Genomic DNA, 23,478 nt, shown 5'->3' with positions numbered 1-23,478 from the left:
TTTGATTTTTAAACAGGGTGTTTTTTTACTTATTGGATCATTTAAACCCACTTCAAACTACACTATTACCTAAAATAGACAAATCGAATACTTTTTTTGTCAACCCTTTAATTTAAATATAATTGGGGGCAAAGGAGCCTGCGGGACGCCCAAGGCAGGCCACAGGCCATAGACACCTATTTTTAGTGGGTGCGTTGTCGGCCTTTGAGGCAGGAGTACGCTTGAATTTTGAATAGTGGATAGAATGGACCGCATTCAAAATTCAAGTTTCACTATATATCTCTCAGGGAAGTTCCCCAACGGGAGTCGATTCCACAGCTCGGTAGTTCGTAAAAGAAAATGCCTTGTGAAACGGACTTTGGAAGATTTCCAGCCATCAAGGTATCAGAATAAGCACACAGGAGTGCGTTCTGAGATATCTTATAATTTACAAAAAAAATCGCAGGAAACTGCCAGTCATACAATATTTATAAACATTTTTAACAGTTCGGTATAAATATATTTTTATAGAGGTCAGTTGTCTAGACGTCCCAGCGAAGAATCGCGATTACATTATATATGTAAATATTAACATCCTATTAATTTTTGTGCCAATTTAACTAATTCTGTGGTGATGGATATAACAAAATGGATTATTAAAAATTACATTCAAGACTGTGAAAGTCTGTTGGAATTTTTTTCAAGAAGTGGTTTTTATTTATAAATTGACCTGAAACAAGCAAGTTTCTTATGACTTTCATTTCAGTTTATGCCAGTTTTTAAATCATAATTTAAGTCTCTAGAGATTTAAGGATTCTAATTAATTGATTACCGGCGGCGAGATATTTGATGCGTTTTAACGATGATCCTTTTGCATTCTGAGAACACGTGAGGCCATGTATATATTTTCGAACGATTTGCCATCCACTAAAATATAGTTATAAAAAAAGTACTCACACCATATAAATAAGAAAGTTCCACAGCTAGTCCGCTTAAATTTACTTTATTAGGAAATATATATGCTTACATTGAAGCAAAATTCCAGCTTTCTTCTCAAAAATGTATTAAAATGAAAACTATGTTATATTTATTAGTAATGTCGTTGACCTCATTACGTTTTGTTGTATTTCAACGCTCCCATAATAACGAAATTATTTCCTGAGCTACATTTCCACGTGTTTATAATGTGCGCTCGTAAAATTTGAAGCGGACTTTGCAATGAATAATGTATGGTATTATAAATAACATATTGTCAATATTTGGTAGGACTTCGTCGAAAATACGTCGTACTTTATTTCGAAATAAACATGTCGTTTCCACGTCATAGTTCAGTTGCTTTTAAACTTTTACAGAGCCACGAATGTCTAAATATAAACTTAAAAGGGGTACGAGTTCATTAATTTATTATAATTTAGTTTATTCTCAATTAGTTGTAAGAGCAGTGTTGGCTTACGCCCGAACGCAATAATTAATTCACAATCTCAGACCATTTTCAATATGAGATGATCACACCGTGACAGTCGATCGATCTCCATCCCAAACCGAACCCTACGAAGACAATCCATTTTTGGCGACGAATAGAATGGAATCTCTGCGCTCTTTACACTTATATTTGATAATCAATATAAACTAAATCAAGTAAACAAAACCGTACAAATAATATATATTTAAAATATATCAATTAGCTTTTTAATTATTTTAAGGTGTAAGTTAAAATCTTAAGATACGATATTGGCACAGTTGAACTCATTTTCATACAAAGGTCTATTCCATATACACCGATCCGACCTACCATGGATAACTTGTATCGACGGATTGGCTTTAACAATCCGTCGATTGGTTGTTTTTCAATAGTTGGATTAAGGTGCCTAACTCAGATGGCCAAAAATGGATTGAATTAGGTTATTGGGTTTGGGCGTTAGTGGCTTGAGCGCGCAAATCGCAACTCTAGTCATGATATTAAATAACGACTGTGTTGAAACTTTTGTTTTTTGTGCGGATATTAACATTTGGTCGTATAGTAAAAGAAAATGTTGTGAGGTATCGGGCATAACAATAAAACCATTGGACGGCGTGAGTATGTTCTATCCAAAAAATAAACGAGTATCCTCGAACCCTTCAAGAATCCAGAAACCTGAGAACAATACCTCAAAAGTTGAAAAACCACTTTTTTAGGTGATTGAATTTTTATTATTGTCTATGTTCAAGTATGCAATAGCCTAACCTTAGATATATATAAAAGCAAATTTATAATGTAATAAAATCAACATTTGCATCTATGTATTTACTCATCACGACAGGCGCCGCCAGTTTACTGCTACTTATATTTTACGATTATGATCGTATACGACATAAAAACGAAATGGCTTACAATTTTAAAGTACAAATATTAATATTAATTTTAAACGTTAATAAACAAGCTAAAGGACTTTTAATTTTTATCAAACTAACAAATTGTAGTTAAGTTTAAAACTCCGAGATGTCACTGTCTGTAAAATTACTAAAATAAATATATTGAGATTTCACTCGTTTTAAAATCTTACCTATTTCTTTCTCCTCCGCACGTCTTCTTTAAAGGATTCGTCACTTCCATACGATACACACAGAATTACGGAAGGTATAAATTTACAAACGCGATCTAGTACTAGTGGAAATTGCGACGGTTTGGTCCCCTGTAACAAAATAAAGTATGATATTTTAGTTTCAAGGGCACTCAAGCATCTTAAAACTATGTACATAAAGATAACCTATTAAATTGTTTTGTAGAAAAATCGATTAGGTAATCTTATCTCTATTTTTTTTTAAATAACGTATAATTTTTCTTTGAAAATGTATTTATTCAATATTGTCGTTCTTATACTAACCAACAATATAATTGAATCAAATACAAGTAATTTTCTTTGAAGTTATGTCGTGACACGCAAATTAATTTTAATTAATTAATTAGTATACAAACTTATATATTGGTATTAGAAAATTTAGGATTTTATTTATTTATATATATAAATTCCATACATTTTTTGTGTATGTCATGGTAAATTGTATTATTATTTAAAAGTCTGATATTATTTTATATAGTAGCTCTTTTTTATCTTTCTATGTGTTCTTTCAAACGTTTTTAATTTAACGTCAAAAGCTATTTTCAGGAATGGCTTGAATTCAAATATTCGTGATAAAGAATTTTCATATAAATTCGTCCTATACTTGAGATCTCTCATTTCCACGCGAAATGACAAGAGATAGATAGCTGCACCAACTGAAGCGCGGCTTTTTCGGATCAATGGATATGACTTTCTATCTTATTTTTTAAATCAGGTTGTAGTGTTTCACAGATAGTGTAAGTGTAGTTGTAGTGTTTTTGGCCTGATATTTCTTTATGGAGCAATATTACATAGCAAAAAATAATGATGCCCGGCTGTATACCAATACACTTTCTTCTAGTTAAGTAGTCTGCCGGTTACATGAGCATTGCAAACATGACGTCATATGAAACGCACCGTATTACACGGTATCGAAGCAACAGCTGATACTATTTGTGGAGTGCATCTAGGGCGGTGCGTGATTTACTGCACATTGTCTATTAAAAGATCGCTCTATATGCGTTATACCAATGTTCGCTACACGTCAATTGTTTATTTTAATAATACTTCCCAATTGCACTCATTTGTTTCAATTATAGCATAAGGTAAAAAGAATTCTATTGTATATATATATACTATGCACTAATTATGTTGTCAAAATACTGTGTGCAATTAAGTATTTTCGAATGAATTATAGCAGAGATTCATAAACTTTAAAACTAAATTACATGAGAATGTTAAAAATTAACTTGTTTAAATTTTTTAATGTTTTTTATGAGGTCAATTGACAGATTTTTATGCATACATAATTGCTATTGAATTATCTGACACATAAATTCGAGTGGAAAACATTAAAGGTCTGTTTTACAATGTATGAATAAAGTACCAAATAGCTATGCAACACATAAATTATTCGGAAGATAAAAGTTCCGAAGAAATTTCGCGCTAACAAAAGTCGTAAAACGCATCAATAGTATTTATCCTACTAATAAGTAATAAATAGCTTATTTGGAACTTATCCGGACTTTGTGAAACAGATAAACATAACTCTAACCTCTTTAGAATCAAGCAAAAAGCTTCCAGTTGCCTGTAAAATTGTTTAATGAACCTGACGCATAGGTTTCACAACTCAGTTAAAACAGTGCAAATTAATACATTTAATCATCAAAGCATTACTAAGACTTGAATAATGACAATTATTGATGTATATTCCGCAAGATGTTTAGAGAAAGCTCATAATGAACATCTGCTGAGAACAGCTGTTCAGGAATTATCCTTCAGATAATATATTCGAAATAAACGCTGTCAAAGTTGCACAATGCACATGTATATTTAATAATTTCAAAGAACGGTCTTTAAAGCTGATTAGAGCGAAGTAAAAAGAGTGTTTTGTATGTAAATAATATGATATTATTTGCACATATAATACCAACATTTAATATATATTAGTTTATTTCAAAAAACACATTTTCCATAATTTTAGAGCAAAATTAATCAGATCCCAGTTTAATGATTACGTACATAAACATTTTTAGGTAATAGGTTGGTGGACTCATTTTCCGCACTTAGACTCATATTTGGTTGTATGCGTAGTCTTGGCTTATTTAGCAAGCCTAGCTCCTTCCAGAAGCACAGGAGTCTCCTGGGAATTTTACAGACTTCGCTGAGCTACCTCACTGCTCCGAGGATTTTTGTACGTTCTTTAGGCACAGCCAGGACTACGTGGGTGATTGCTGCGCTGAAACTGCCTCTACACATGGAGCTGTCTGTCGCAGCTAGGATAAAATGTGTTTATTAAGGAGACAATGGCCCGTAATTGTCCGTATAATTATTTTGAGATTAGTTCTATTTAAGCCTAGTAGTCACTTTGTCAATTGTTAATTCAATCAAATTCCAGCACTCATACATAGCAATATCTACTGTACTATACACTCATAAATTTAGTTGTAGTCTACGAATTGAAGCGACGGTATAGTAGTCTCTTCTATAAAACTCTTAAGATAGTAAAGTGTAAACGAAGAAATAAAACTTACTGACAGATCGAAGCCAGCTAAGTTAAAACGTTTTAACTTTGAAATTCGAACATTCGAACACATGACTTTAAATGACAAGTTTGTAACGTCAGTTGGCTTGGGGCATAGCTTTTATTGGCATACTAAACCTTTTTAAATCACATTGAGGAGGAAAGTCAAAGTCAAAATTTATTTATTCATATAGGTAACATAATGTACACTTATAAAAAAAGAAATATTAAATGAATCTAATTTTACATTTACTGCCAGTTCTCAAATCAAGGGCGTAGAACGGAAGAGAGGAACTGGCAATAAACTCTCCGCCACTCTTTTTAATCGCCAAGGTTTTTTCACAATGTTTGTAAGGAGCTGCAACCACTACACCATGTTCCATATGACATATTGAGTAATAAGAATAATAAAATAAATTAAAAAGAAAAAGTGGAAAGTGAAAGAATTCTTGATTTTATAAATTTACTTGTATAGAAATAAAGAGTTAACAATAACGATAACTAAGTTTATTTCTTCATTACATTATTCCTTGCTGCGTTATTAATCCATCTTTATAAACTTTTTATGCAATTTGTTAAAGAATTGCATTGTACTGACAGTTGAAAACTAAGATAAGTATACAAACAGAAATTCAATTAAAAAGTGAAAGATGTGATTTATCATGTTTTCCTCTCTGGAAGGTTACTGAGTTCCTACTTCATTTATTTCCGCGAGAAACTATTTCCGCTCAAAACGCATTTATACAGTGATATATTCGTTTTATTTCTATTACATTTATATTTACGTATAACTGTATCACACAACTATATTCAGAGCTTCATTAATTACATTTTCTACTCAAATGTCAAACTGCTATAATTACATAATCTAGTTAATATATGGTCGTATCTTCTTTATAAATGAAGAGATCTCTTAAGGTCCACTAACTTTGAATGGTGGTAATAAGTCAGAAAGTCTGTGTCTATGGTTCTGCCAAGCGAGCAAATCTGATTTTTTCACACTACGGTCGTGTCTTATATCGCTTGATGGAATATAATACTGCACTTGTATCTCTATGTGTAATATAGTATAATATCTTCGACCTAAACCTACCTATTAGCTATCGAGGAAATTACTATTAAAAATTCTTGTAGTCTGTCCCTATTTATTCCTCTAAAGGAAGTAGGACACATATCGAGTAGGCGGGGGTCAGCAGTGGTGCAGCAAAACGCACAATTAGGTCGGAGGTCACTGTGCTTTTCGGCCGAAACCACTCCACATTATCATACTTTTACTAGCCTTTACCACGAACGTCAGTTATGAATTTAACAAACACCAATAATGAGAATGAGACATTCAATACCTGCTGAAGAACTGTATAATTAATAACTGTTACATGCAATTTTATACTAAGGATCCGCTCAGAGCTCATTACTCATAAACCGTAAACCTTGACAGATTATACAAAATTAATGTATAGTATCTTCTTCATGAATCATTCTATATATTGCTAAAAATGGCCGTCTTATTTTTGGTGTAAATTTATGCAAAAGTTTTTGAATCTATGGCAAAGAGAGAGAGCGGCAGAGATCTAGCTTTTATATGTTGTGATTTTAAGTAGGGTTTCGTAAGGCATCGCTTATGGCAAAAAAAATTGCAAAACGCCAAAGTTATATTTAGCAAAGGTAATTGAAAAATCCCGTCTGGATTTATCATATATATATATATATATATATATGTATAAACGTTAACGCTATGTTAACACAGTGACGGGTTAACCTTTTAATCATCATTATATTTGTTTTACATACAATTCTTTTCATTAATTTGGGATAATATTTGTATGCAGACATTGTCACAGATAAACTCGCATGTATTAGTAGTAACCACGTTTCAACAAAAAGCTTTCTTCGTTCAGAACAAAATAGATTATATTTCCATATACATTAGTACAACCACGTCTTGCTTGCGAGAGCCTGTCTCAGCTCTCTTCAGTGAAGTGTCACCCCGGCCAAACACCCGCAAAGGAACGCTATGTTTGCATAATTCTAGTTCCCACACTTTGATTAAGCGTGAAATTGATAATAACGAAATACAATGCATACAATTTTTACATCTGGATCATTAGATTCAGTCTCATTCTGAATTCAGGGTAAGTAGGTCAAAATAAGAAATATGTTAATTTAGTGTTAGTTTTGTTAGTAATTAAATTTCTACCCTAAACTTAGTTGTGTTAGTTTTTCCTACTTTTAAACTATTATTCTTTTGTAAAAACTACTCCATAGGTGAAGGCCTCCTCCAAAGATAGCCAGTCCTCTCTCGATTGGGCTACTTGGATCCAGTTGGGACCAGCTGTTTTTTATTTCGTCTTCCCAGCTAGCCACAGCTCTGCTTTTTCCCCGTGGACCCGCCCAAGTGATTACCGTTTTCGTTGTTAATGTAATTTTAAGATGTATAAATTCGCTCAACTATGCTACTCTGTTGTACTTTGAGCAGTAAATACACAGTGTTTTTCTATTAATAAGAGATTTTTGACGTCTTTATTCATTCATTAAGCACACAATACACTATAAAAATTATATATATAAAGACTGTCACAAAGAAAATATTAAAACTTTACATACTTCTTGATAACTCGCGTGATGCAATTTTACCCAATATTAAATGTATATTTTACTATGCAAACAATAAAATCCTACCGATGTGCACGCTACAATCGTTTATAACAGAAACCCTAATAAAAAGAGAATTCGACTGTATTTTGAAAACCCTTGAGAAACTTATTCACTTAGCAATTTGTATTTACGATTTCAGCCTTTTCTATCGCATTGACCTTTACAACTCTTGGTTATAAAGCTAAATGGTCCAACGGTCCGAACAAGGGATAATTATTTTTTTTAATAATCAGGTTATGCAAGCCAGTTGTATGCTACAGTTTTATCCAAGGTGAGTAAGAATTGCTTTGGTTATGATCCGTCTCTTATCTTTAAATATTAACACAGTTTGGCCGATAAATAAAAATGAAAGTGACTTCGAATCTTCACTGTTGTGAATATGTGTGTAATGGTGATCTCTCTCTTTCTCTTTCTTTTCTTTGACCTTCATAAGTGTACATTATGTTACCTATATAAATAAATGATTTTTGTTTGTTATTGTGGTTAATCACAGAGCAGATTTTTATTTTGGTTTTTTACTCATATAACTTTAATGACGTTGTGGTTTATGACATTTTCCTATGAATAAATGTAATGTAAAGGGAGGATAAAACCTACTGAGTTTCTTTCCCGTTCTTCTTAGAACAAGGCCTCCTGGTAGTTTTGCGGACGGATGGCGAAAACGTTCGTAAACGTTTTTGACATTCATAAGCATGCCCTAAGACGCATCTAAACTGAATAAAGGAATACCAGTCAATGTTCTATTATACGCGTACACATATCAAGAAATACTAATCTGAGTCTGATGAAACTTTTACTGATTCCTAATATATATGGAAAAAATTGTATACACACTCAAGGAACTTAGCTCATATAGAAGCTTAAATATATTTTACATACTGGAATATAAACTTATAAGATCACATTATCTTATATACATTATCTTTTTGATGTGGGTCAAAAAGGATGAAACGTCAGCCCTTAACTAATTCTTCTTTTTGTTTGTTTAAATCTAACTGTATAGTAAGTTTTGATAATTATTTAATTATCCCCTAATACTGCTTATTGGTTAAGTTCTTGTAACCTATACTTAGTTTGAGCTTTGTTGTATCTGGTAATAATAATTTGAATTCACAGGATAATGCCACGTTTCTTTAGACGTAATAAAGGAACAGCTATACGCTGTTATAAGGCAAAAGATTTATAAAGAAAACTCGCCCATTTTTAAGATATTTTGGCATTCACATATTCATGAAGATATTATCTTAAAACTAGAAGCTCAAATCAACAATGTTTTGATCACTTCAGTAGTCGTCGATCTATATCAAACATACACATAAGCGATTAAGCATTTACTTTCCGTCTCTATCCGCTTAGCTCCTTCTATATCTTATTTATTGCTATTAAGCATAGTCTTTGCCTGGAAGAGATCGCTCCAAAGCTTGATAAGATAACACCAGCAGTCCTTTTTGACCTATTGTTATATTGTATTTTTATGTTATAAAAAAAATTGTCCGTCTACTCGTGGACATAGGTAAGAAGTGAAACTTCTTTATGACCTTATTTTTCTAAAATTATCTCGTATATTCAACTTTGCAGAAATTAGTTTTATTAAAGTTAAATTAGATAAAGTTTAATAAAAGGCCTTTATTATCATAGATATGAATACAAATAATACAACTATTTCATTTTACCTTATTACTTCTAAGATTATTACAGAATTTCATTATTTGTAATATAATTATTACTATCATTGTTATCGTTGTAAGTTTCTTTTACTTCGAATGGTGGCAAATTGAAACAAAGATATATTTTCATTAATTCTCATTTATTTACAAACTACTAGGTGAAAACTATCACAATATCACAGTGCTCTTTAAAATAAAATTAAAATATTTACATTATTTACAATTGTCGTCGCAGTTAAAATGCAATAAAATTATACATGTAGGTAATGTAAGAAAAAGTCACTACTGGATTGTTATTATTATTCTTAAATAAGTAATCTTTTAACCATTAGATTGAGTTTTTACAGAATATTAATTGTAATAGAATTATTACTACCATTGTTATCGTTTTTATATATTTTAGTTAATAACGGCTTCGAATCTTTTCGAATCAACCGTGGTAGGAACAAGAAAAAGATGACGCGTTACGTAAAAATGTGACTGTATTTTTTTTTCCAACGCAGATAAAGAAGGTTCACTTCTATAAATACATATTTTTAAGTACCAACATTACTGGTATTATTGATGTAACGATATACACCTGTTATTATTATGTTAATGCTAAAAGTAAAACGTTGTATGCGGAAGTATAAATATTACAAACCGCCATTTTATTCTCCAGGGGCGTGATCCGGATAGCAACACGCAGTTAGCAAACAATTTTAATTATCTTAATAAAATATTCTGAACATACAAGGCCTTCTGAAACTTTCAAGGTGGGTGAGGGCTAAATTGTTGTGAAATTATTTTGATTCCCCTCTATGGAGCTTTAAGATACTAGACTACTGGAAAATTAAGTGAAAAATATACTATATCCAATCTGGTGCTTATCGTCTTAATTAGATTAAGACATACATCGATTTAATTATCACTAACGTGCTTAGCGAGAATCTTTTTTTTAATTATTTATAAGTTTACATTATGTATGTAACATAATGTACACTTATAAACGTCAAAAAAAGAAATATACATTAAATGCTTCTAATTTTACATTTATTGCCAGTTCTCAAATCAAGGCCTGGCAAAAACATCTCTCCGCCACTCTTTTTCTTTCAAATTCAAATGTATGTTCATAAAAACTAAATTATCCAATTAAGTCCAATTACAACACTTTTACAAAAACCCCGTTAATTATATATACAATTTGACGGGTAGAGACAAAATAGTATTTCGGATAATATAGTGCAATATTACTGATTGGTTTTCTTTGAATAGGGGTTGGTATTTATACGATTTGAAACTATTTCAATACCATTATATACGACAACTTCTATAAAAATAAATTTTAGGCCTAAGCAACCAATATTATTTATATAAATAAATAATATTGGTTAATAATAAATCGAGCAATATATTTTAATAAATAGATCACCGGTCTAATAACACAATTTTTAATGTTATAGAGTATTATAATATAGCTGCAGCGTACGTGATCTTAGGGGTTAATGAAATCAGTGCAATTATTCCTATTGAAGTAACAAAAAACAAATGAAAAAAACTATATCTACAAGATTTTACCTAAGAGCTCTCCAACGCACGAGATTCACAAAGGTGACGTCAAGTGACAGACGTGATTCTTTCATTGGAATCCGTTTGGAATTTACATATTGGATGTACCTACACATATTGCTAACTGTGTGATAGAATAAAGTATCAGTACAAAGGTCGTCATAGGTGATTTCTACTATAAACTGATTTACGTTATATCTATATATCTGTCACACCTTACTATCGCTTACCTTGACAGTTAAATAGACGAACAAGATTATTAGAAATGTTTATGAACTTCCCCTTAACAAACTAATTTAAATAGGATAGTTATTCCGTTATAACTACAATGAAACTTCAGTATACTTCAGAATTGTCCACATAAACATCATAGATAAAAAATACATATTTTATATAATTATGAAAATAAACAGAGGAACCGATGACTTATGTAGCTGTGATTAGAGTAGAGATTCTCTTGACGTAAAATTACTAAAAACCAATGTATATACATTGTTTTTACTTATATAAGTTTTCATCTCATATGCTAACTTCCCAGGCTATTCAAACATAGTTGGGAAACCTTAAAAAACGCATCGATGATCAACTCATAATTGTTTTTATTATTTTAAGTAACCATTTCATTAAAATAATTAGAATTTTACCAAGGGTGGTTACACGTAACTTGATTAAGCCGAGTTTCAGATAAGTAATCTAAAGTAGATTTCGAGACAGCGTTAAGCCGGCGAGATTCAATCATGACGCTTTGTGAGACATCCACAACGAGAGTCCTTCTTCATCTTAACAGGCTATAGGAACAAAAATTTGATGATATGTATAAACTAATAAAAATATAACTAGAACGTAAAATTACACAACTACAATTTGTTATGAAATGATTACTCTTTCAATCATACGAAGTAACTCTTATTCTGTCAAAAAAATTACCTTTTATTTAAATTTGCCTTTATACGATTGAGCTAATCAATTAAGTACTTATATAATTATTAGTTAAAGGATAAAGTTATGAGGAATTAACAGAGAAGACAAGGAGTTACACGTAAAGTATTTTAATCACACATTAACAGCCATTGCGACTCATAAATGTACAGTTGATTATGTCCCCTACATATAATATATATCTTCTTGATCTACTTTCACCAAGAAACAAAAAAGAAGAACCCATAATGCGAAAATATATCTTACCATCTGTTGAGTTTTATCACGTCTAGTACTTTTAATCATACATTTTATACGAAAGAACAGCTAGAGTACTAATTAAAAAATAATAACGTCGTCCGATATTGAATGAGTGTCATTAATCACGCCTAATGATATTTGTGTTCTAGTCGTAGCTGCATAGACTCGAGATTCATCTCATTAAAAAACCTACATTTCATAACATAGATTTAAGAGCCATCAAAAATCAACGCTGCAGTGGTTTCTACATAAATTATAGCAGGTTATATTTATTTAATAAACTTTTTAAACACTGAATTTAGTTCGGGACTTAGTTAATATTATTATTAAAATTTAATTTGTCCATATAACACAGCAATAGGTCAAAACAATTGTTTATAATATGATTGTAATTTAAAATATGTATTCATTTTATTTTTATATATAATTAAAATAGTTGTAAAAGACTGATAGTAAACTAAACGAGCAACTTAGTATGTAAATATTAAATATATGTAACAAAATTAAAATTTTAAATTTATAACATTTTTTACACGGACAACGGAAAACTATAAAGAAACGAATGGTCAACTATGAAATTAAGGTAATCCAATGGTTGTATAATGAATAATAAAAACATTTCTTATATTAACTATAACAATCTAGTATCGTTACCTTGGGTGTCTATTAAATTGCGATACTTACAAGGTATTTGGAAGGTATAATAGGAAACACAATCTGTACACAACACACACAAAATAACACGTAAGTCCACTTAAATTGAATTACATATTTTCACTATATTCACGTTTAATCGTGCCCGCGCCATTTTATTAATTTGTTTTTGGAATACGCCTCGAATTTTGTTTTTTAATATTTTTGCAAGGCGACGGCTGTAGGTTTAGACGGGCGGTGCGATCTTGGAGCGCGCGCATTCGGTATACGGTAGTGTTGGGTACTGAGTTTATCGACAAATAGGAACGTAGTCACTGGTTGTACACAGTTCTAACAGCGAACGCGTAGGCCCGTGAAGCAAACAATCGGGCTGTTCTTTTCAATACTTCAAACCTAAAGGATATAGATATGTGGTATAATCGAGTTTTTTTTTAATTTTACATGTGGCTAAGTGGTTCGTTGTCACGGACGGTACGGGACGCACAAACGAAAAGTAATATTCCGACTTTGTTTAAAATAAGATTATTTAATACTGTGGATGTTTTAATTGATTTTCAATAAAAACAAAAATGCAAATACGACATAATTTATCTTTATTTATATATATGTGCTGTACCTGTGTTTGTAATTAAACTCTTCCTAAGTGAGTGTACCAATTTTAACAAAAAAATGATTAATTTTATTAGTCCATTCCAGTAAATCGAGATTTATTTAAAATTATGTTTTGTTTAAGTTTGAATTTTTCGTATCTAATCCTATTGTAAATAAGTATGAATATTGTCGATATGAATCATTATAAACATCGATAATTGCACATCCCTATTCTGAATTAGCGCCAACTTCACTTAGTTGAGTTGGATGCGCTGCGCATGTTCGCAATTCAACCAACTTCACAGAATGCTATGTGACCTCGTTTTGACGTGATGAATTATTTTCGAAACAGCAACGCATTGCCCACCTTAAACACTTGTTTGTTTTCTTACCCTTTGTTTCCTAACAGTACTTTAGTACTCTTATATGATAACATTTTTGTGCTTTATGTTTTACAAAATTTTATTTCCCTATTTAACAGAACTGTTTTAACCAAAAATTGTTATCAAATTCTAAAATAAAACATAAAAAGATAGAATTAAGCTAAAAAACAGCGGTTCTAATAGATTACTAATACAATATAATCGGACTTCTTAAAAATAATGGGTTTTTAAAATAAATTTGAGAAATATGATAAAATTATAATCGTTAAAGCTCTACATTGTACAAAGCAAAGGCTACGTAGGACCTCTACGCATTAACGTAGCAATTTTGTAGCTGTCCTCTACGCACACTCGTAGAACCTACTGTAGAACTTTGTTAACAGAGGAGACAAGGAGTTACACGTAAGTATTTTAATCACACATTAACATCCATTGCGACTCATGAATGTACAGTTGATTATGTCCCCTTCATATCGGTCGATCGAATCATTTTTAATATAGTTTTTTTTTTTAAATGCTAGCTTTAAAGCGATCTTTCCAAGATGTTTGTATGGATGTTTTAAATAAACTGTTATCTATAATCTTTACCCACTCTAACGTACCTATAGTATACTATACAATTAAACAATAGGCTCGAAATCAATCAATCGAGTGACGCCGGTGTTGTGATGAGGTGTTTACGCCGGACTTGATGCATCGTGAACACATAAGACAGAACACATAGTATGTTATTACAATGTACATACTTTATAAAATTATTACATGGCAAGTATAGCGAATATTCGGCATTTTTATTGTTCGTTAAGGGAACTGACAAAAGTTCTACTATTTGTAACTATTATAGGGATAATAGTTAGTAATTTATTTTTTAGCATATTTTCTCTGTTACACACGAATGTGTGATAAATAAATAAAACATGTAGATTGAATGAAAATGTCTATCGAAATACTAAAAAGAAGTTGCAAAAGAATTTGAGATGTTGAAGTCAACTCATAGACAAAAATAATTGCAATCGTTTTGACATTTCAAACATTATTCATTCTCTCAAAGTAGCAGATGACATATATACAAAAAGAACGCTCAATCAATCCTATCGCTTACGATATCCGTCGACAGAGGAGGCCTGTGCCAAATTGCTCTTTGAATGGCACGGGCTAGATATTAAAAAAAATAATACCACAGAGATTTCTCCTCTGGAATTTATTGAAGAAAAATGTGGAATGACTCGCTTTTAAGAATTTAAAAATCGAATAATGTTACGACCCGAAATGGCATGGTACTTACTGTACAAATTATACTAAGTTCACATATATGGTTCCTAAGTCCTGATTATGGCTCTAAAACTACTTCTATCTTAGTTCTACTAAATATACTAGAATTACTAAATATTAACCATAACATACAGCAGGTATATAATGTAAATAAATTAATGCCAAAAAAATATTATTCCGGTTGCAAGTCTTCACCGCGAATAGTCTTTTTAAATTCATAAATACTAATTAATAATAACAACATGAGAACACACAGAATTATAATATTTGCACATTATAGCAAGCGGACCATTCTGGAATATAATAATTTAATATATATAATAATAATGGAATAATTTAATATTATATATTTATATGTACCTTAACTTTAGTTAACACACGCCGAGATCATCGATAATATTTCATAGTAAGAACGATGTAAATCGAAATTTATGAGGAATTAAGAAATTAACAACTTTATTAAGCCCACGTTCGTGAGTATATTAAAAAATGCTTGTTCAATTTAATTAAAGCGTTTACATGTTATGATTAAATCAACATGCGATGAATTATATAAACTTTTTTCATAAAAATAAACACTTAGCTGTATATTTGAATACATTTATTTATTTCGTAATCTGTGATAAAAATGTATTTAGTTAAAAATTTATACAATTGGGTAACAGTACATTGTTTTTAACAACATAAAAAGTTGTTAGAAAATTTGAAGTATCATCATACTAACAAATAGAAGAGTAAAATAATAATTCTTATAAATTAAGGAGCTCTTACAATGAATAATTATTAAGGACTTAATGAAAAATTACTCGGCCTAGACATGCCTAAAGGTTAATATTGTTTGTCGCACAGCGTTTAATTACTGTCAGTCATTTCATGTGCTTTGGACAGCCATGTTTATTAGTTAGCTAGCCTTTCTATCTGGGTTTACTTGATATTAATAAAAACCATTTACGACTAGAGTAAAGCATTTATTATTGTATTTGTTCTTACTTAAAATAAATACTTATCAAATCCTTAGACATATTATTTATAATATGAGACTTAATTCGTAATTCAATATTTAAAAAATCAAATGAATATAGTATTGTCTTTTAGTAACATAACTATTACATATTTAAAGAAAAACACTTTTTTACGGATTAAAGTGAGCAATTTCTGCAGAAACCCTACCTATCTTTAAATCGATACCAACTCCGGGGAAATAAATACAGATAATACAACATTTTCTACAGCTGTGATACTTTTTGACATTTAACACCTTTGTCTTCAGTCACCGTGACCACACTGTAAAGCTCGCGAAACGTCGGTTAAATTTAAAATTATGTTTAAATAATTATTAGTTTAAATACATAAATTTAATCCGTAGAAAAGTGTTTTTCTTTAAATCAAATGAATACATAAACAGGAAATATAAAAGCCGTCTGAAAAAACTTAAAAAATGTTTACTGTAAGTATAGCTTACCGTTAAATAACTTGTTGAATGTAAGAATTATTTTATAATGCGATTACTGAAAAGGTATTCGCAAAATGAGTGAACTTCACGTTTGTGCACAATTCAACTACACTCACTATTTTACGAGAAGAATTTCCACTTCCTTGAAATGTTGGCACTGAATTTCCGATTTCGCTTATTACGAATATTTTAGATTTTATTACACCTATTTATAATTAAATGATAAATATAGACGCGCGCACGCGACGCTCGCTTACAGATTAATAAGCTTCCTCTCAGATATATTTAGATGTTTAGAAATGCATATTTTATCTGCGTTTGATGAAAATATTCGACATTGATAGATAGTAGATAGATAGTCTTAGTGTTACGTCAATAGAGTATGATTTTATATGGTGTTTTTAATTATCTAAAAATGTAAATTTTCAATATACTTTTAAGAAACCTGCTTGAGCATTGTCGTCATTAAACAAAATGACTATGAATATTATAACATTTATGTTATTATTAAATGTTTATTTTCTTAAAACAAAATATATGTTCTAAAAACCAATCTACAAAAACTATTCTGAAATTTTGTCTAATAAATAACTCATTTAAATAAAAAGCGAAATTATTGCTTTATTGTTTAATTCAACGTCAACAAAGTATTTAAGTCAAAGTTTCTTTATATACGTTTCCTATAACTCACTTATTGCAATAAAACTTTTAGGTTTCTTACATGTTACAAATCTAAAGAGGTAAGTACGGTCTTCACAGAAGAGTAGATTAAAAAAAATATAACAAAACAAAACACTTTTCTAATGACATAAGTCAAATGTTATCCAAATTTTAGTCCGTAAAATAAACCAAAAAAAATCCAAAAAAACAGTAAGTACTATATTTTTATGTTTGCTAATATAATTTAGTATTAATATAATATTTTCGGATTGTATTACGAAACGTAGTGTGAAAATTGACCCAAATCAATATGTTAGCTTGTGTAACTGAAGGATATGAATATTCTTTCCCCATAACAGATTTAACTTGTGTTTTTTATTTATCTCAAAAAGGTATTTATAGGGAAAATTACTACATACAGATTTCAGAGCCAATGCTTACTAAAAATCCTTAGTACAAATAGTAGTTAAATCTTTAGGGAATCAGATAAAGGGTTGCAGGTAAGAAGAAGATGATGGTGTCGGGATAAGATAATGGATTATCTGCGTAACGCTCTTTTGCTCTTCACCGCGTTCATTACTTTTATAACTGGAATACATAGTTGCACACGAAAAGTCTACATTGCCTGCAGAAAACCCGCGCCCTGTGGAAAGTAATTGTAAGTGACTTTCAATATTTTTCTCATAAGACGTGCTGAATAATTTAAACAATAGTAACGGAAACATAGATAATTTAATTGATGAACCGTGATCAACAAATACATTATGACTACAAGGTCAATTGATAGGTTTTTCTAATATAGCACCCGCCCTAATAATACATGTGCTTATAATACAGCACAGGTATTTTATAAATTGAATACTCAAACATACACGTTAATTAATGTTAAATTTCGTTTCATTTTAGGAATAATCAACGGATAACATCTATAAAAGTTGTCTAAATTCATATCAAAATATTTAAAAATTCGTTTCAGATTTATAATGGCGAAATTAAACTGGGTATTCTTCTACACTTTACTGCTAGTAATATTCTCTATAATCGCCACCGGAAGTGCCTGTAAGAAGAAGATTCCTTGTAGTGGTCGTGCGCCATGCCGGCGAGGACCTTACAGAGATTAACACACGCGTAAAAATTGTGACAGATTAAGGATTCCGTAACCTGCTTAGTTGAGAAAAAGTAAAGAATAAGGAACCTTTAAGGGGGCCCTGAACATGCTTTAAAATAATGACCGTTACGAAATCTTTATATGGAAAATCGTACCACTATTTATAAGTTGTAATTTATAAAGAATATATTTTAGCGAAAATAAACCACTCATCTTACAAACAAACTTATACCAATAAACTTATACCATATCACAAATCACAAAGAAACTTATACCAATAAATTTGTAAAATAGAAACGTTTTATTAATTTAAGAAGAGATATGATTTGGGTCAAATTCCACCTGTATCTTAGTTATTACTTGTATTTGCTTACTAATACATTTTTGGTTGCAGATTATGGTGGAAAGACTCAAATCATTTCTCTTTGCAGGTGAGGCGGCATTTCCAAAGTAGTGAAATACCGGTGAATATTAAATCAAGGTATAGTAATATTCCTAATTCAACTTAGGTAGAAGGCAGTTGAAAGTTATTTCATAATTGTGGGAGAGACAAGCATGTTTAAGACATTTAGTAATATGTGAAAGCCATGATCGATTAATCCTGGAACATACATAGGCTATAAGTTGTATTCAAAAGTATATGTTTTAATGTGTCATAACACAAATCGTTGCATACTAAACTTGGATTGGGAATGGACTTTCAAAACTATCAGTAAAAAGTAAAATATTTCCACATAGCCATAATATTTCCTTATTTTATATCTTTACAGTAACTTAATGCAATAAAAAGCTTATTACTAATACAAAATATAACTAAAACAATGCCATATGCCATGAAAAACAAAACAAAAAAGGCCTAAACCCTTTAATGCCACCTTTATAAATAAGTGTATTTAAAAAATATTCGGTCCTTAATGTATCTGTATTGTATTTGGCGGACATCGTTGCGAAATAGAATTCTTAGGAAGGGTGAGAATGTTTGATGGAAACAAAAGGTGAGTTTCGTTTGTGGTTGTATCATACCAACACATTCACAGGGGGCACGCGGTTCGATAAATATATTATGACAGTCCAGTTGTAATAAAATTACCTATTTTCTATTTCGTTTCACGTTCACGTTAGACTCGTCGAGGTCGTGCCTTTAAGAGCGCAGCCACACGATGCGACAAAGGTGCGGTGCGGCGCCGCAACGTCATCCTACATATAAATTACTATAGCATGTCACACGACGCGTTGCGCAGCCGCACGGTGTCGCACCCCAAGCGCTCCGGAGTTTTGACAGACGAGGCGGGGAGGGGTAAAATATATTGCCACACCGCAACGCACGTGGCACCCTTTATCTCGTAATAAGGAGGAAGCAAAGAACAACTTTCCTATACACAACTTTTTTAATTCAGAGTTGTGGCCGTATAAATAATGGGTTTAAAATGGTACACTGGAGACGAGTAGCAGTCCTGATTATCACGTTACTGCGTTTGGTTGTCGCGTGCGGCGGAAGAAAAAGAGTGACTTGCACCCCTGGAAATCCCCCGTGCAAACGGTGAAAGCGGTAATCTTTTAATTTAAAATAGGTACCTGAAATGCCTACCTTTTTATGCTTAATATGTCTTTAACTTGAACTTGGAACAATTAATTCTGTGTAAACATTTTTAGACTTATGTTATTCTAGTTTCGCTATAAACTCCTCCCTCTAGATCTTGGCCTCATGTGTATTATTTTTTTTTATAAAGTGGCTCTATTTCGTGATACTGCCCTGCCACCCATGGACACTCACACTCGCAGAAGGCTTGCAAGTGCGTTGGCATCTCTCCTTGAAGGACCCTTAGTTGAATTGGTACGGAAATACTTCAAAGGGCAGCAGGTCCCACGTAGTGGTGGTATGAGACCATTTTAGGAACGAAGTCATACGAGTGAAATTTCATTTTACCAAGCATATTTATTCATAGGCAGCCTTATATATGTTTGACATACATCGTTGGTTGATACAAGGCATGTCGAATTCCTCACGATATTTTCTATAACTTTTCGTTATGAATATGCCCAGTGACCATAAGAAAGTGTAAATTAGCGCAAATAAACTCCGGGATAAAATTTACGGTATAGGCTAAATTTTTACCTTCCAAATACTTTAAAGGTGACACTGCTCCACCTGTGTTAACAGACTAAAAATAATATACGTACTTTAAAAATGTTCATGTTAGGGGAATGGACACAGAGTTATATCAAGAAGTGGTGGTTCTACTAGTGACTCTCCTACTTTCCTACCTGGAGTCCTGCTTCGCGTGTACCAGAGTTCGCTACAACGACTGCTCTGACACTAGTGCTAAGTGCCGAAAGTGAACCTTGGAAAATTGTACGAACTTAACATATAATATTGTAAAACTTAAATAAATAAATAAAAATAAAATAAACATAAAATATTGTAAAACATTAAATTAACATTCTAATCTAGTGAAATGAGATTTTAAATACGAAATTAATTTCAGCAAACATGCCGTACATCAGTGAATTTGTTCTGGTCTTTATTCATATCGCTCTTTGTGTAATGAACGCGGGAGAAGCATGCAACAGAGATAGGAAGCATTGCTGCCAGAGTGACTGCAGACCATGTAATCAGTTTGGTGGTCCAAAAGCTAGGGGCAAGCATTCGACGGTAATTTATCTGGCTAAATAATAAAACGTGTGTGTAATTACACGCGTTAGAAGTCATACTTCTTTGGCGTAACAATATCAATCTTTTCAAAAATTTTATATTTCGCCTATTCCACGTTTGTAGAAAAAACTACACTAAAAATAGAAAAAAATTACTCTCATCATTTCTCTAATGCGTTAAAAGAAGTCAAACAAACTAAAATGTTGACCATAGCTAACTTCAGGGTGTCGGTTTTTTTCTGACGGTATGCGCCGCGTCGTAAAAAAATATTCTCATCATTTTCCAACTCGCCAAAAGAAGTATAACTTCAATAATACTGAACTAAGCGTCCTACATGCGAACTTAACTTCTATAACCTTTGTTTCCGTATTATTAAACTTTTGTAACCGTAAACGTATTAAAAACGTTATTTTTAAACTTGTAATGATTATAAATAGATAATAATACCCACATAGCCTTCATACTTTACAACAATTTTTGTTTAAATATAATTTTGAATAATAATAGTTTTTACAACAACAATGTTTCGCAACAGCCATGCTTTATGGAATCAGTTAGTTCCCAGTTCACATTGAAAAACTTAGAGGCTCTAAGCCAGTCTTTTTATTACGATCTTCAAGAATAGAAAAATACTACTATTACATGATAAGCCTACGTGAAATTTTAACTAACCATTTAATCTTTATAACACATTTATCAAGCTTCTCTTAAATTTTACCTTTGTAACAGTGACTGGTGAAATAGCAAAACATGTCGCCGAAGAAGTTATTGCTAATCTTTCTAGTCCTTATAACGTGGACACTGGTGCTTTGCTGTAAACGCAAGAATGCAAAACCTCCGTGTCCCAAATATTGCATTCCTTGCAAGTATAAGGGGCCTATTATAGAAGTTTTATATCCAAAACAGGTAAATTAAAACATAGTACATAATATTCAATAGTAATTATTATTAGTCGGCTGAGTGCGATAGCGGTAAATAAAGCACTAGGCTTTTCGAGAGGAAGAGGAGGTAAAGCGTGTCATCCCGAATAAAGTCTATTGTGCAATCTGTAAAATGTTTAAGTAGAGGTAAGGTTTTAGTGGCTTCGCTGTGGCGGCGCCGCAACCTCAATTCTTGGCCATGAAAAAAAAGTGTACCTATATCCCCTGTGAATATAAATATTTTCAATGTTATACAAAATAGTTGATTTTGAAGTTTTCTAAAAAAATATTTAAGGTGTCGAGATTCCAATTCTTACTATCTTTACAAGCATGTCTTGTATTGTCCAAGTTGATGTCCAATTAAAAAACTAAAATTTCGAGTATGTAGTTTTTTTAACTATTCAAATTATGCCATGCCATGCCAGCTATTATTTGCCCAGTGTCTACCTGTTTGAACACCCCCCAGACTAAACCTCACCCATTTCGCAGGCCATTAAAATTATTTGCCTAACCAGATATTATATTTATACCTAGATAACCGGGGTTTATTTTATTGAAATGCAACTCTATTCGTATTTCTACAAACAACCATACATAGATAACTATGTTAGAAGTCTTTTAAATTTAGAAAACTATCCAACTCATACAATCAATCATTATATTGCAGTTCCATACGATTAATAAGATTGTATACGTTTGATAATTTTGCCTTATATCTTTACATGTAATTTATTTATTTTTTACAGGGAAACAAAACTATAATTTTATCACCGGTACAAAAGTAAATACGAATTGGCCAGTAGGATTTACTCATACATAAAAATAACGTATCCCTCCATATTTCAATTGTTTTACGTTTTTGTACTATTTAATAAATGTTTAATAGTTTTTAATAAACCAAATGCCGTTCTATAAAACATACGTCTTTTATTTCTATTTAAAAATATTTATATAAAGTCCCTGGACATGATGGCAAGGGAGTAGAGTAAAATAAAAAAAAATGTCATATCGTCAGTTCCAGCTGTCCACCTTCATATATAGTATCAATATACATTTTCATATATTTTACACATACAGTGTCACTGAAAGCTGAAAAGACAAATTGTTTCAATAAAACAAATATTAACATAATTCCAATATACTTTATTTACACAATCGAACCTTACTCCTATAATAATTGAATTAACCTAAAAAAAATAATGTCTACTGTAGATTGGAATACAATATTAATACCAAACAAAATATGAACTATTTTACCTAGAATGTATAAAGTAAATCAGATTTAATATATTAATAAGATTATGATTTGAATGTCAACTAATTTCACATGGTTCGCGAATGATTATTGCAAGTTTAAATCTAATTTTAATTTAGAAACGAGTTTAAGCCAAGTGAAAAATAATTACGTAATATCATAATTAATAAATCAATTATACAGAAATCGCTCCAATCATATTGAATTATTTACATCAACAAAAATACAAACCTTAAATATTTTAATACATTACAATTAAGGCTTTTTACACAACAAGAAATTAGGAAATTTTTAATCAACTGTATGTTTTATACACACTTGAAAAATATATTAATTTTAAATTAATAAAAAAACTGCGTTTAGAAGTCTATTTTAATGTTTTATTCGTTATTGAATTA

The 23,478-nt window shown here is 31.1% G+C and overlaps 1 protein-coding gene and 2 long non-coding RNA genes across 20 annotated transcripts in view; 2 read left to right on the top strand and 1 right to left on the bottom strand.

The window, feature by feature from the left end:
* The window catches only part of LOC111001158 (muscle calcium channel subunit alpha-1), a 50,347-nt gene extending 33,676 nt beyond the window's left edge, over positions 1 to 16,671 (bottom strand). For 16 of the 18 annotated variants that reach the window (XR_006750561.1, XM_045630727.1, XM_045630714.1 and 13 more), the window contains exons 1-2: positions 12,816 to 13,058; positions 2,523 to 2,651 (exon numbers count right to left, since the gene is read on the bottom strand). The gene's annotated coding sequence lies outside the window, so the exon portion shown is untranslated. Of the gene's footprint in view, positions 1 to 2,522; positions 2,652 to 12,815; positions 13,059 to 16,493 lie in introns of those variants that run through there. The other 2 variants (XM_045630716.1, XM_045630717.1) reach the window with 2 other exon arrangements.
* A 625-nt stretch (positions 16,672 to 17,296) lies between these two features.
* LOC123689659 lies at positions 17,297 to 18,460 on the top strand. Its single transcript, XR_006750577.1, has 3 exons — positions 17,297 to 17,354; positions 17,637 to 17,802; positions 18,121 to 18,460. It is a non-coding gene; the product is annotated as an uncharacterized LOC123689659 (long non-coding RNA).
* Positions 18,461 to 18,683: 223 nt separating this feature from the next.
* LOC110991781 lies at positions 18,684 to 22,659 on the top strand. The gene is made up of 6 exons (XR_002600144.2): positions 18,684 to 18,733; positions 19,650 to 19,801; positions 20,454 to 20,605; positions 20,739 to 20,905; positions 21,635 to 21,811; positions 22,572 to 22,659. It is a non-coding gene; the product is annotated as an uncharacterized LOC110991781 (long non-coding RNA).
* The last annotated feature ends 819 nt before the right edge of the window (positions 22,660 to 23,478 follow it).

The sequence above is a fragment of the Pieris rapae genome, chromosome 13 (genome assembly GCF_905147795.1).
Source record: "Pieris rapae chromosome 13, ilPieRapa1.1, whole genome shotgun sequence".
Lineage (NCBI taxonomy): Eukaryota > Metazoa > Arthropoda > Insecta > Lepidoptera > Pieridae > Pieris > Pieris rapae.
Note: the sequence above shows the minus strand (reverse complement) of the source record. Positions and strands in the feature narration are given on the sequence as shown.